We start from the raw sequence: 12,684 nt of genomic DNA on the forward strand, positions 1-12,684 counted from the left end.
AGCAGTAGATCTCGGCAGTTTCGGTGTATAGTTCTGCCATTATCCATCAGTACCAAGTATGACCTTGGTTGAGAGCAATGTTCAATCACTTTGCCTATCCTGGACCAAATTTTCCCATCACGTACTCTGATGTGATCCCCTATCTTTAGTGAAGGCAGCACATGCTTATTGCTGATATGCTGTTTTACCTTCTGCATGTTAGTTGGGGATGATCCGCAAAGATCATAACCATTATTTCTTATGCTTGGAAGAAGTGTCCTCAGTTGGTGGTTCATCAGTTTAGCTGCTGGTGAAGGAGAGTTATTTTTGCCATGTGTTGTACGTAAGGTTAGTAGAGCAAGATGTTGATCGTCTCCAGTCTGGAAACATTTGTGCAGTGTTTTCTTCACTGTTTGGATGGTTCTCTCGACTAGACCATTGGATTATTCCAAATGTTTTTTATTATGCATTCGATGAAAAGTAAATGTTATTTAACTATCATGAATTTTTCATATATATATATATATATATATGTACATGGATAAATATAGATATATGTGTCCATATAAAGGATAAAGCAATTTGTGTAGGGAATTTCAAGTAAACGCGCATACACAAGAATTAAAAGAAAAAAACAAATTGAGGTCAACATACTTTCCCACAGTGTTCCATATATTGCATGCGATTGTCTACTGGATAGTGCAACAGTAGGAGGTGCTGTTGTAAAACCCCGAAGAAATATCACGTATTATTGATATATGTGGTGTGAGAATTCATCATCAATTTAATCCTCCAAACTGTTGTAAATGGTGCATTGCATCTATTATAACTATTATTATTATTATTATTATTATTATTACTATTATTATTATAACTATTATTATTATAACTATTATTTTTATTATTATTATTATTATTATTATAACTATTATTTTTATTATTATTATTATTATTATTATTATTATAACTATTATTTTTATTATTATTATTATTATAACTATTATTTTTATTATTATTATTATAACTATTATTTTTATTATTATTATTATTATAACTATTATTTTTATTATTATTATTATTATAACTATTATTTTTATTATTATTATTAATATTATTATAACTATTATTATTATTATAACTATTATTATAACTTATTATAACTTATTATTATTATAATTATTATTATTATTATTATAACTATTATTATTAATATTATTATTATTATTATTATAACTATTATTATTATTAATAATGTTATTATAACTATTATTATTATTAATATTATTATTATTATTATAACTATTATTATTATTATTATAACTTATAACTTATTATTATTATTGTCATTATTATAACTTACTGCATCTATTATAACTCTTCTTCTTATTATTATTATTAAAACTTATAACTTATTGCATCTTTTATAACTCTCATTCTTCTTATTATAACTGATGCTGATTTCACTGAAACAGAGTATGAAAATAACATTTGAAAGTGAATCGCATCTTAGAAAATGGGCTGGTGACATTGAAAAATAGACTTGCAGAATATCCAGCGGCAACACAAATTCGTGACGAATCTGATAGTGTACTGAAAATGTGTGTGTCGTTGAGGGTTGGCAACTACCATATCCGGTAGACAAATTCGGTTCTCCAGAGTTTATTCCCCCTTATGGCTGTTGTGCAGGACAACAGACAGAAGGTTCAACCGATTATGGATCATCAGAAGCTGAATGAGTATGTGGATGTTTTAATGGCAAACGTGGATGTTTTGCTTACCAAAATTAAGTTAATGATGACAGCAAGGACCAAGCATTACAGTGCTGGACTGCTGGACCGATGCTAAACCTATTTGCCAGGACATGTCAATAAATCCCTTTGGTCGTTTCAAACAGTAAGATCAAGGAACTTTAGTGGGGTAGTTGGGGGGGGTTGCTACAGAACAACAATATTGTCTTACCTGCATCGAATTTGCGCTTAATGTTTCCCATTTAATAATGCTAGCCATAGTTAATGACGACCTTAGAAGCATGAGATCATAAACACGGCTACATCTTATATTGACGACATTTTGTGAATAAGAGTGTGTGTTCTGCAACCCGTGTCAATGAAGATTTCTAGAAGTTTGGTCTAGCACTCAAGACCCCCAGAACAGCTGAGACTGGGCTCATTTATGTTAGGATTATGTGTTCAGAAAAAGCAAGGAAAACTGGTCTGGTGGCGTTGAAGTGACCTTTCAGTAGTCCCCCGAATAGGCACACCTGTTGAATTGTATTTTCAGTGTGCGGGGAAATTGATTGGTAATTTCTCGGTGTGTGGTTACATATTTACATATTGCAACGGCATTTTTAAAATTAAAGAGACATACTTTGATAAATGTATGACACACACACACACACACACACACACACACACACACGAATATCTATTTAAAGCATAATTGAAAAAATGAGAAATTGTCATTGTGTCAATTTTAATGTTGAGAAATAAATAAAAACAAACATTTACACACGAAAATGCAAAAACAAAAGATGTTCATGAGTACATTTAGCGTAGAAATTCTTGAAATAGACCAACATTCGGTTTGTAAATTGAATTGTTTTTAAATACACATACGCAGATAAAGAAAAATGGTGTCATTCATTTTATTGTTTGAAAATTTGTGTCCGTGTCGGGAATTGTTTAAGTTCATTTTTCAATCAAAATTTCTAACAAGTGTCAAACTGAAATGCACTTTTACTAGCGTGTTTGTTATTGTTGAGAATAAAATTATTCATTGTCAAAAAAAGATTTTTAAAAAATGAAAGGCATTTTCACTAGCGTGTTTGTTATCGTTGAGAATAAAATTCTTTTATTGTCAAAAAAGAGTTTTAGCAAATGAAAGGCATTTTTCTGAGTATAGTGAACTTTTCAGCTTTTTAGGTGTTTTTTTTTTTGCTTTTGAAAAAAGGACAACATTGTGAAAAAAAATCGAAAGGTTATCGATTGTTGAAGGAAAGGAATTTGTGTACTTACATTATTACTAACAAAAAGAAACGACGTTTTTGTTGTTTGACAATTTTTAAAGGTTTTCCTTTGGATCATGTGATATTTGATCACATGATACTTCTCCATATAAGGGGAGGATACTCACCAACTGGTTGTTGTTTTTCTTTGTTCTGTGGATCTGAAGTTGTTTGGCCGCCCCTTTTTTTTACTTCTTCCATATTCTTCATATTGACTCGTTATTATTGAACCTCAAGTGTTTATTGACACTTAAAGGATTGTATTGGTTGGACTACCTAGTTGGCGATTGATACAATTAACTGACTCTGTTTCGCGGAAGGGGCAATTCTTTCGCAAAGTAAGATAAGTGTAATTGTTCCTTCCTTGGCTAGAACGGTCAATCCCATCGATCTTTTTAATTATTTTTTCGACACATTGCGAAAGAAACCCACTAATATGGAGGAGAATGTAAAGGGTTTACGCAAGAGAATTTCTGTTTTATGGACTAACATTTAGGCATATCTAGAGATTGGCCGTCGCGTGGAGACGTCTGCAAAAATATTTACCTGCCTTAGGCAATCTGTCCATAAGTTCATGAAGGAGGTTGACATTTGTGTCCAAAAGATCCAACTCATGTCCATGGAGGGTGATGAGCAACCACTCCAGGAAGAAAAGCTACTGAGACACCTCAAGTTTCAGGAAGAAATAGAGCATCTTGACCTCTAGTACCTCCCAGACAACGCTGGGTCTCTGAGCTCTCCTTCCATGGAAGTGGGAAGAAACATGTCTTCCTTTGTAGTAAAGCCTCCATAGGTCCAAATTATAGGACCTACCTTTGTTGGATTGGACATTCGGTCCAATCCTATGAGTTTTAGGAATTTTTTGTCGAGATTCGAAAATTGTGTGGTAGGAATGACTAGCGATGCTGAGGGGCTGAATTTCCTCAAGTGTTCGCTCTCCAGGCAACACTTGCTTCTAATTAACAATTTGGCTATCTGCAACAAGAACTATGAAGTGGCTCTCTCTGTTCTAAAGAACGAATATCTTGACGAAGATGACATTATAGACCACATTTTTCAGGATATACTGGATTTTTCATGTGGAAGGAAAGATCATATACAACCCTGATTAACATTATATCAGGGACAGCCTTGCGTCTCACAGAATTGGAGGGCTCCGCCAACTGTACATTTTCGAATGACTGTTCTTCTGGAGCCCGCCTTATGGCTAAGATTATATTCACCAAATTTCCCAAGGAGGTCAAGGGAAAATTGATCCAGATTACCGGCAAGATAATTCCATCCTTGTCATCCATTCTGAACACCATCAAAGGTGACAGGAATACGAACCTGTCACTTAATCCTGTACGTAGTTCTGGAGAAAGGGCGCCGTCTGAGCCAGAGCCCAGTTTCTATCAAAGAGACCTCTCCTTCCATGTCAACTGGGCCCGTCACTCTCAGGATAGAGGATCTTCTATTCTCTCACCAGTTCTTTGTGTAACATTTAGTAAGAACAGCAAACAGGTTACTGTTAACTGGTAGTTGTCGAACATATCTTTCCAGTAAAAGGTTGAAGCCACTTTGACATTCAGCAACGGTTGGACGAGATTGTGAAATTAACCTGGCCACAACCATGGAAGTTTACAGAGGTTGTGTTGGAGGCCAACGTTGGGTCTCATTGCCCGATCTCTCTCCCATTGATATTGATGTGTCAGTGCGTATTGAGAACCTAGATGGTATTTTGGATGAGTTTGAACATATTGAATGTGATATCGCTGGCCGCTTCGACAGGGGTACTGGTTTCATACCGATTCATGGAATCTTAGGCCTGAATTTTATTCAACATTGGGGCTCCCTTCCACTGGTGCCTTGTTTACGGGGCAGGCATTCTTGACCCCATCAGGACTCGTCCCATTTGGCGAAGTAAAGCAATTCCTTCCCTTAGGATACACTCCATGATGTGTATTATATTGGAGTCCCTTTTTTTTCTTTTTTTTTTTACATGGGTGTCACCACTTATCAAGGCCCAGAGGCCACTCGAGGATAAGGGTTAATAGGTATACATTAGTCATTGTGATTTTAGCATAGTAAACAGTGGGAATTTTTTAACTTGGATTACTTAGGGGGACGATTCAATTAGAACTTGTTCACATTCGACTTTTTCTTTTTTTTTCATAGGTATCAACACATTATCAAGGCCAAGAGGCCACTCAAGGATAAGGGTTAAAGAGTGTACAGTAGAAATTGAAATTGGACAATATAATAATCATTAGTAATGAAAATTTGTTAAATTTGATAACTTATATGGAACGGCTCATCAAGAACTTAATTACGTTAGACTTGAAGACAACCATATTGTAGTCACCTGGAAAGCAGGCAAACGGAAGACAATTCCACAGGCGTACAGTTCTAATAAAAAAGCTTTGTTCATGGAATCTACGTTTAGGTTTAGGCACAGATAAAGAGTGGGGGGAATTTTTGATAGTGTTTACAGCTAGACGAGTGTTTCTTGTAAAAGTTTTGCGAGGGGGGACCATAGATTGAAGCTCAGTCGAACACTTTCCATGAAAATAACGATACATAATAGACAAACTCGCAACATCTCTTCTGTGAGATAGAGGTTGCAAGGAAGAGAAAAGGACATCTCCTACGAGGCTACAAAGTCTATTTTGAACTCTATCAAGGCAGGACAAGTCCTTTCTAGCAGCTCCTGCCCAGATGTGGCAACAGTATTCCATCCTTGGACGTACCTGGCTCTTATATAGATAGAGAATTGCATCAGCAGTGAGATATCTACTGGATCGATAGAAAGATCCCACCATTTTTCCAGCGGCCTTGGCAACAGATTTGATGTACGTGTTCCATTTAAGATCAGGAGTAATGGTCAAGCCCAGAAGCTTGTCAAAACTTGAGGCCTCCTGAAGACGAGAGCCATTCATTTCAATTGATGCTAGATGTGGATCAGAATGTTGATGATGTAAAGAGAGAAGCTTGGTTTTAGATGCATTAAAAGTAACCAGCCACTCCTTTCCCCATTGTACTACATGCTCAAGATCAGAGGAGAGAGAATTGGAGAGAACTTGGTCGTTTACTGTCTTAGATGTGCTACCATAAATGGTAGTGTCGTCAGCATAAATGTCTACAAATGATGTAAGGATGTGATTTGGAAGATCATTAATGTAGATCAGGAAAAGAGTTGGGCCCAGGATGGACCCCTGAGGGACACCGGCATTAATACTGTGGGCTTCTGATTTTTGCTCCTCAACTACTACTCTTATGAACCTATCAGAAAGAAATGCTTTAATAATTGAGAAGACATTTCCAGCTATACCATAGCTAGAGATCTTATGAAGTAAACCTTTATGCCATACCCTATCAAAGGCCTTAGCTATGTCAAGAGCAATTGCCCTAGAAAGGTAGCCTCCATCGAGAGATTTGCTAATCCTATGAGATATAACTGTAAGCACATCTGCTGTAGATCTAGCAGAACGGAAACCATATTGAGTGTCACTAAGAAGGTTATTTTTGTTGAGATGGTTGATTACTTCTGTATTTAACACAGATTCCAGCAACTTACTCATGACGCACAGGAGACTTATTGGCCTGTACTGAGAGGGGGATGAGCGATCACCTGAATTCTTAAATACAGGGCATACTGATGAAATTTTCCAGGGAGATGGGAAACTATTCTCCTTAAGACAACGTTTAAATAGTTTTGTAAGTATGGGCGCTAGTTCAGGTTGAAGTTTTTTGAGTACTATAATTGGAATACCGTCCGGGCCAGTTGCTTTACTGGAATCAAGGTTTTTGATTAGCTTGGCAACATCACGTACAGATATACGTATATCACATGTCCCTAAAATAAGTATGAGGAGCCACTCAGTGATTTCTTCCCAGACAGTGTGGTACAAAGAAACTGTTCGACATGGAATCATTAAGTATAAGAGCATCAGACCTCTCGAATTATGATGAACAGAAGATCGGTCAATTTAGACGATCCATCTAGTTTAGAGAGAATAAATACTTTATTCGGATGGGAGGATGACAAACTATCATGTGTACCCTCAAACAATGCTGTAGCCTTACATACCTCAGAACATGTTGCACGCAGGCTAGAGAAGAAACAATTGTACTAGGATTATCTAAATGTTTTCCAGGTGCAGGGACGTGATGGCATGATTGAGAAGATCTTTGTGACGCCAGAAAAATTCGACCAGTAATTTTTAATTCCACACAGACCTGTGCTTAAGTCAGACCTCACTTCCACCACTAAGATTAGGCCTGTGTTTAACTGCAGCCTGAAGGTTGACGATGCCCCCTCCCTTAATGAAGCGACCTATCAAGGGATAAACCTTACCAGCGATCTATTAGACCCGCTTCTCAGATTCCGTATTAATGATCATATTGTATTGGCAGATATCAAGAAGGCCTGCTTGATGATCCGCCTGCAATTGGATTCTGATAAAAACAAGTTTTGTTTTTTGCGTAAGGACGGCAGTCGCCTGCGCTGCTTCAGGTATAATACAATTGGATTAGGGAGGGAAGCAGGTTGGTGAAAATGTACCTTCTTATATTCACATGTCTTAGTGTTCGGGCTGTACATGTCAAGGTAGTGCCAGATATGAGTGTTTTAGCATTTCTGCAAGCATTGGTCAGATTCTCTAATCTGTATGGCATCTCATCGGCCATTTACAGTGACAATGCGAGGACATTTCTGGGAGGTGCGCAGTTATTTCAGAGGCTTGTGTTGAGTAAGGAGTATCAGCTAAAGTTTGGTTCTTGCAGGATTAAATTCCGACCCATTCCACTGTTTTCACCCTGGGTCGGTGGTGTTTGTGAAAGGATGATACAGACAATAAAGAATTGCCTTTATAAGGTGGTTGCTAGGGGTGTTGGACTATTTCTCGTTGCTCACCATCGTTTCTAACATCCAAAGAGCCATTAACAACATTAACAACAACCGCCCTCTGACTTATTGGGTATCTTCCAAGATTGAGTTGGAAGCAGTGATCCCCAACATGTTCATGCGGCCTAGTGAGAATCCAGGGCTGCTCTTAGACCTGACTGATGGACATTTACTTCGCAAATCCCTCCCAGCCAGAAGAGGCTGCTCAGAACCATGCGAATTCGGGACTAGTGCCTAGCCAAATTCAGAACACTGTGGTACAACGAGTATTTATTGAGTCCTAGAGAGAAACCCCAGGGTCGTTCGAGGGTGCCATTTAATTACAGATTGAAGGTTGGAGCCGTGGTTTTAGTCAAGAGTCCACTTAAACCCAAACCCTTTTGGGTTTTGGGATTGTTTTGGAAGCATTTAGCGGGGAAGAGGGAGTGGTTAGGACGGCAAAAATCAAGCAAGGATGCAGGGGCAATACGGGTTCACTCACTAAAGAACCTCTTTCCACAGGAATTGTCGTCTGACACGGATAATCCAGTTCACGCCTTGCTTTCTCTTGTTGATGGGCCTATGGATGGTCTTAGCACCCCACCCCCCTCCTGAGGCAAAAGCGATCTGGCCTTGTCGCATATGTAGTTCTCCACAGGGTAACGAAGCTATGATATGCTGTCATAGTTGTGATAACTGGTGCCATTTTAGGTGTGTGGGAATTGAATCTCCTCTCCTGTAAGGCAATAATGGTACTGTCCAGGTTGCGCCCCTCAGAGACGGCGATAAGGGAGGCCTAGTCTTCTCCAGAATAGTCTAGGATGTGTGTGATAAGTTTACATGTATATATATATATATATATATATATATATATTAAACAATATATACTAATATGTTTATTGACTTTTGCATATTCTCGTTTCTACTTAATTGTTTTCCTTGTATTTTGCGGACTATGTGAAAAAAAAATGAAAGGGTTATCGATTGTTGGGGGAAAGTAATTTGTGCATTTACTTTATTACTAACAAAAAGAAAAGACGTTGTTGTTTGACCATTTTTAAAGGCTTTCCTTTGGATCATGTGATATTTGATCATATGATACTTCTGCATATAAAGGGGAGGATAAAATTAAACAATATATACTAATGCGTTTATTGACCTTTTGTATATTCTTGTTTCTACTTAATTTTTTTTCCTTGTACTTTGGAGTGTGAAAGAAATTGAAAGGGTTAGCGATTGATGGAGGAATTTGTGTATTTACCTTATTACTAATAAAAAGAAAAGATGTTGTTGTTTGACCATTTTTAAAGGTTTTCCCTTCTGCATATAAAGGGGACGATACTGTTGTTTTTCCTTTTTCTTTGGATCCGAATTTTTTTGGACGCCCTTTTTCTACTTCTTCAATATTCTTCATATTGACTCGTTATTATTGAAGCTCAAGAGGTTATTGACACTTCAAGGATTGTATTGATTGGACTCCCTAGTTGGGCATTGATACAATTTATTAACTGACTGTGTGTCGCGGAAGGGGCAATTCTTTCACAAAGTAAGATAAGTGCACTTGTTCCTCCCTTGGCTAGAACGGTCGTTAACCCTTTCAGTTTTTTAAAATTATTTTTTTCGACAATATTGAATGTTGAGTTTAAATGGATGTCACCTGATGATGTAAAAAATTTGTGTTCCAGTGTGTAGCAAAACTTTTATTGTTGTTGCTTTCGTTATTCAGAAAAAAATTGAAAATTAATTTTTAACTTTTGATGTATAGAAGAACATATTTTGAATTGAGATAAATTGTTAATTTGGTGAAAGTTAATTTGGTGTATTTTTTGGAGAAAATTGTCGGCATGTTGGGACAAAACTTGTTGAAAAAAATTAATTTGCCTGTATAAATGTATTGTAAATTTTGTCATCAGGAATTCAAGCTATACTTAAGTAGATAAAAATTAAAACAAAAAACCCGTTAAAAAATAAAACAATAATTTAGACGAATGGTTAGCCTAAAAATAATTTAGAATATTAGAGAGGGGACAAGAGAAAATTACGTAGATGGGTATTTTGAGAAGTTTTTGGATAGGGTAAGCCAGAAGATAACATGTTTCTTTTTGTTTTTTTTGTCCAGAACTTTTTTCGCAAGCAAGTTACTTACAAGGAAAAGGACTAGGTGCACCTGCATAAAAAAAATCTCAACACAATACGTTAAAAATGCAGATAGATTGGAAGATACGAAAAATCTTCAAATACATAGATGACAAAAGGAAGTCAGTACAAGGGCAAATCACTCAGAGTAATAAGAGGGAAAAAGTAAAATATGTCGTAAATACATAGAAAGACAAGATATAACCTTACGATATTTTTTTAGAGATGAATGCATGTTGGATATCCCTGTTTTGTTAAAATATATATTGCTTTTTTCTTCGCATTAGAAATGAAATAAGTCGGATGTTGTAATGTTTTTAGTGCATTTGTGATATGTTGAATTTAATCATCAAGATATGGGTTGGTATGAAAAGATATCTATTTAGTAGGGATGTGACCTGATTAAACTAAGGGAGTGTTTTGCTCCCCATTCGGGGGGATCAGACTTCCAAGGGTCCGAGAAGAGCCGGATAACTATGCTAAGATTATTTAATGGATCCTGGGCAACGGCGGATATTCAAAGACTTGAATTGAAATATATATATATTTTGCTTTATTGTTTAAAAATCGGAGATATATTATTGTTTGAGAGGTGGACAACAGGAAATGTGAGAATGTTAGAATAATCGACTGTACTTGTCAACCTAGGGGATCCTTCAGACTATAGCTGTGTGAATGACGAGGCTTGACCACTGAGGTCATGGGAATTAAATGTTTATTTTGATCCCAGATTGCAAGCTAGCGACATGGCTGAATTGCACACCCAGTATCTGGGGGTTTCCTTAAAGTATGTCATAATTTGATTGGTTTGGGGAATTTTCCACCCTGAACATACAGCCAACTATATAATGTTAATCCGCTCGAAGATTAGCAGATTCCTGTTTGGTTCCAAGGGGCACAGCTTGTGTGGTGATTCGCCATTCCCTGAAGACGTGACGAACACCCCCTCCTCTTAACTGTCTGAGTGTTACCTCTGAAGAGAAAAGAGATTTGAGACTTTTAAAACTTACTATGAACGGAACAGTATATTTGTACAAAATCTGTAATATAGTTATGAAATTAGAATAGAATTCAAGCGTCTGTTGTCTTTCTTGCCTGCGTGTTTTGTTATTCATTTTCAGCATATCAGATTCAATGTGACTGCCTCTAGAAGAACGAGATGACACAAGCCGATTTTTTCGAAGATCAGGGGTCCTTACATAACTTAACCAGAGAGCGTGTTACAGGGATGTGTCTGTTGTTTCATGTTTCTATTGGCTTATGTAAGAATATATTTTTGTGAATTTTTCTTCACATTAGAAATGAAATAAGTAATGTTTTTAGTGCGTTTGTGATATGTTGAATTCCATCATCAAAGTATTGGGAACTATATACTCTAAAGGCACATAATAAAAAGACAATGAAAATACCAGTTTTTATTTATCATTGTGGTGCGAGTAGTAATGTAAGTAATTGTTCTTATGTGTAGCTTTTCTGTGTATTTTGAACATAAGATCATATTCTCATCTTATGGTGAATACGTCTAGAAAGGGTAGGGAGTTGTCTTGTTCGGATTCATATGCAAATTTTATAGAGAGTTCAACTGAATTTTGTTTATTCTTTAATTGTTCTTTTTGCGCATTTAAAGGGAGAAAACTAACTAACAAACAAATATAAATAAAAAGGCATAAAAATAATGGTTCTGCAAATATGCACGTATATATGTATATAAATACCGTTTGAATGTGTGTTATGAAATAAAATGAAAATTATTTAAACCATGGTATAACAAAACTTAATTCTTTTCATCATAATATAAGAGCACGGTTATATATGCATAAAAACTGGCATAAAAATATTATATATATATATATATATATATATATATATATATATATATATATATATATAATGCGTATATATTGTAGATTTTCAATCAAAAACAAAGAAGAAAATAGAGAGAAATATACAAATATTTAGGAAAAATGTGAGGAAGGAATATATAAAAAAATAATTTAGAATAATATATATATATATATGTATAAAAATGAAAATGTTTGTGTGTCTGTCTGTGTGTTTACATTTCCCTAGACAATAACTGTATCATTTTCCGGTCTACAGACTCGAGATTTGACATGAGGGGTATTGAGATTTGGAAAAATGTTTTTGATCGATTTCCAGCCGGAAACTGAACTGTCAAGGGGTCAAAGTTCAACGATTTGTACTTTTAAAAACTTTACCAAACTCCTTCGCCAATTTTGGGTCTAAACACTTGAAATTTAAGATATAGGTTCTTTGGACAAGGATCAAATTTTATAATTCAATTTGAGCCCAAAACAATATGGGCTAACAGGTCAAAATTTGGGTCAAAGTTAAAAAAAAAATGACCTCTGTGGGCTCTTCCAAATTACTCAGCTAATTTTTGGTCTTAACATTTAAAATTTTACATAAAGTGTATTCAGACATAGGGAAAATTTTATAACTGATTTTTGGCCAAAAATTTGGCTGCCAAAGGATCAAAGTTCAAAAGATTTAACTATTTTATATTTGCAATCTCTTGCAAACTATTAAGCAATTTTTCGTCTAAACATTTGTAATTTTACATAAAAGGGTACTCACACATACAGCAGGCTTTTTAATCAGTTTTTGGGCAAACGTTCCGCTGCCAAGAGGTCAAGGTTAAAAAAGTTGACCTTTACAGACTCTACCCAACTCCTCCGCC

The 12,684-nt window shown here is 35.8% G+C and overlaps 1 protein-coding gene across 2 annotated transcripts in view; it reads left to right on the forward strand.

The window, feature by feature from the left end:
• The window catches only part of LOC145269807 (uncharacterized), a 67,330-nt gene that overhangs the window by 12,566 nt on the left and 42,080 nt on the right, over nt 1–12,684 (forward strand). The window lies entirely within an intron of this gene.

The sequence above is a fragment of the Euprymna scolopes genome, chromosome 45 (genome assembly GCF_053919585.1).
Source record: "Euprymna scolopes isolate OS-2025 chromosome 45, ASM5391958v1, whole genome shotgun sequence".
In the NCBI taxonomy this organism is placed as follows: domain Eukaryota; kingdom Metazoa; phylum Mollusca; class Cephalopoda; order Sepiida; family Sepiolidae; genus Euprymna; species Euprymna scolopes.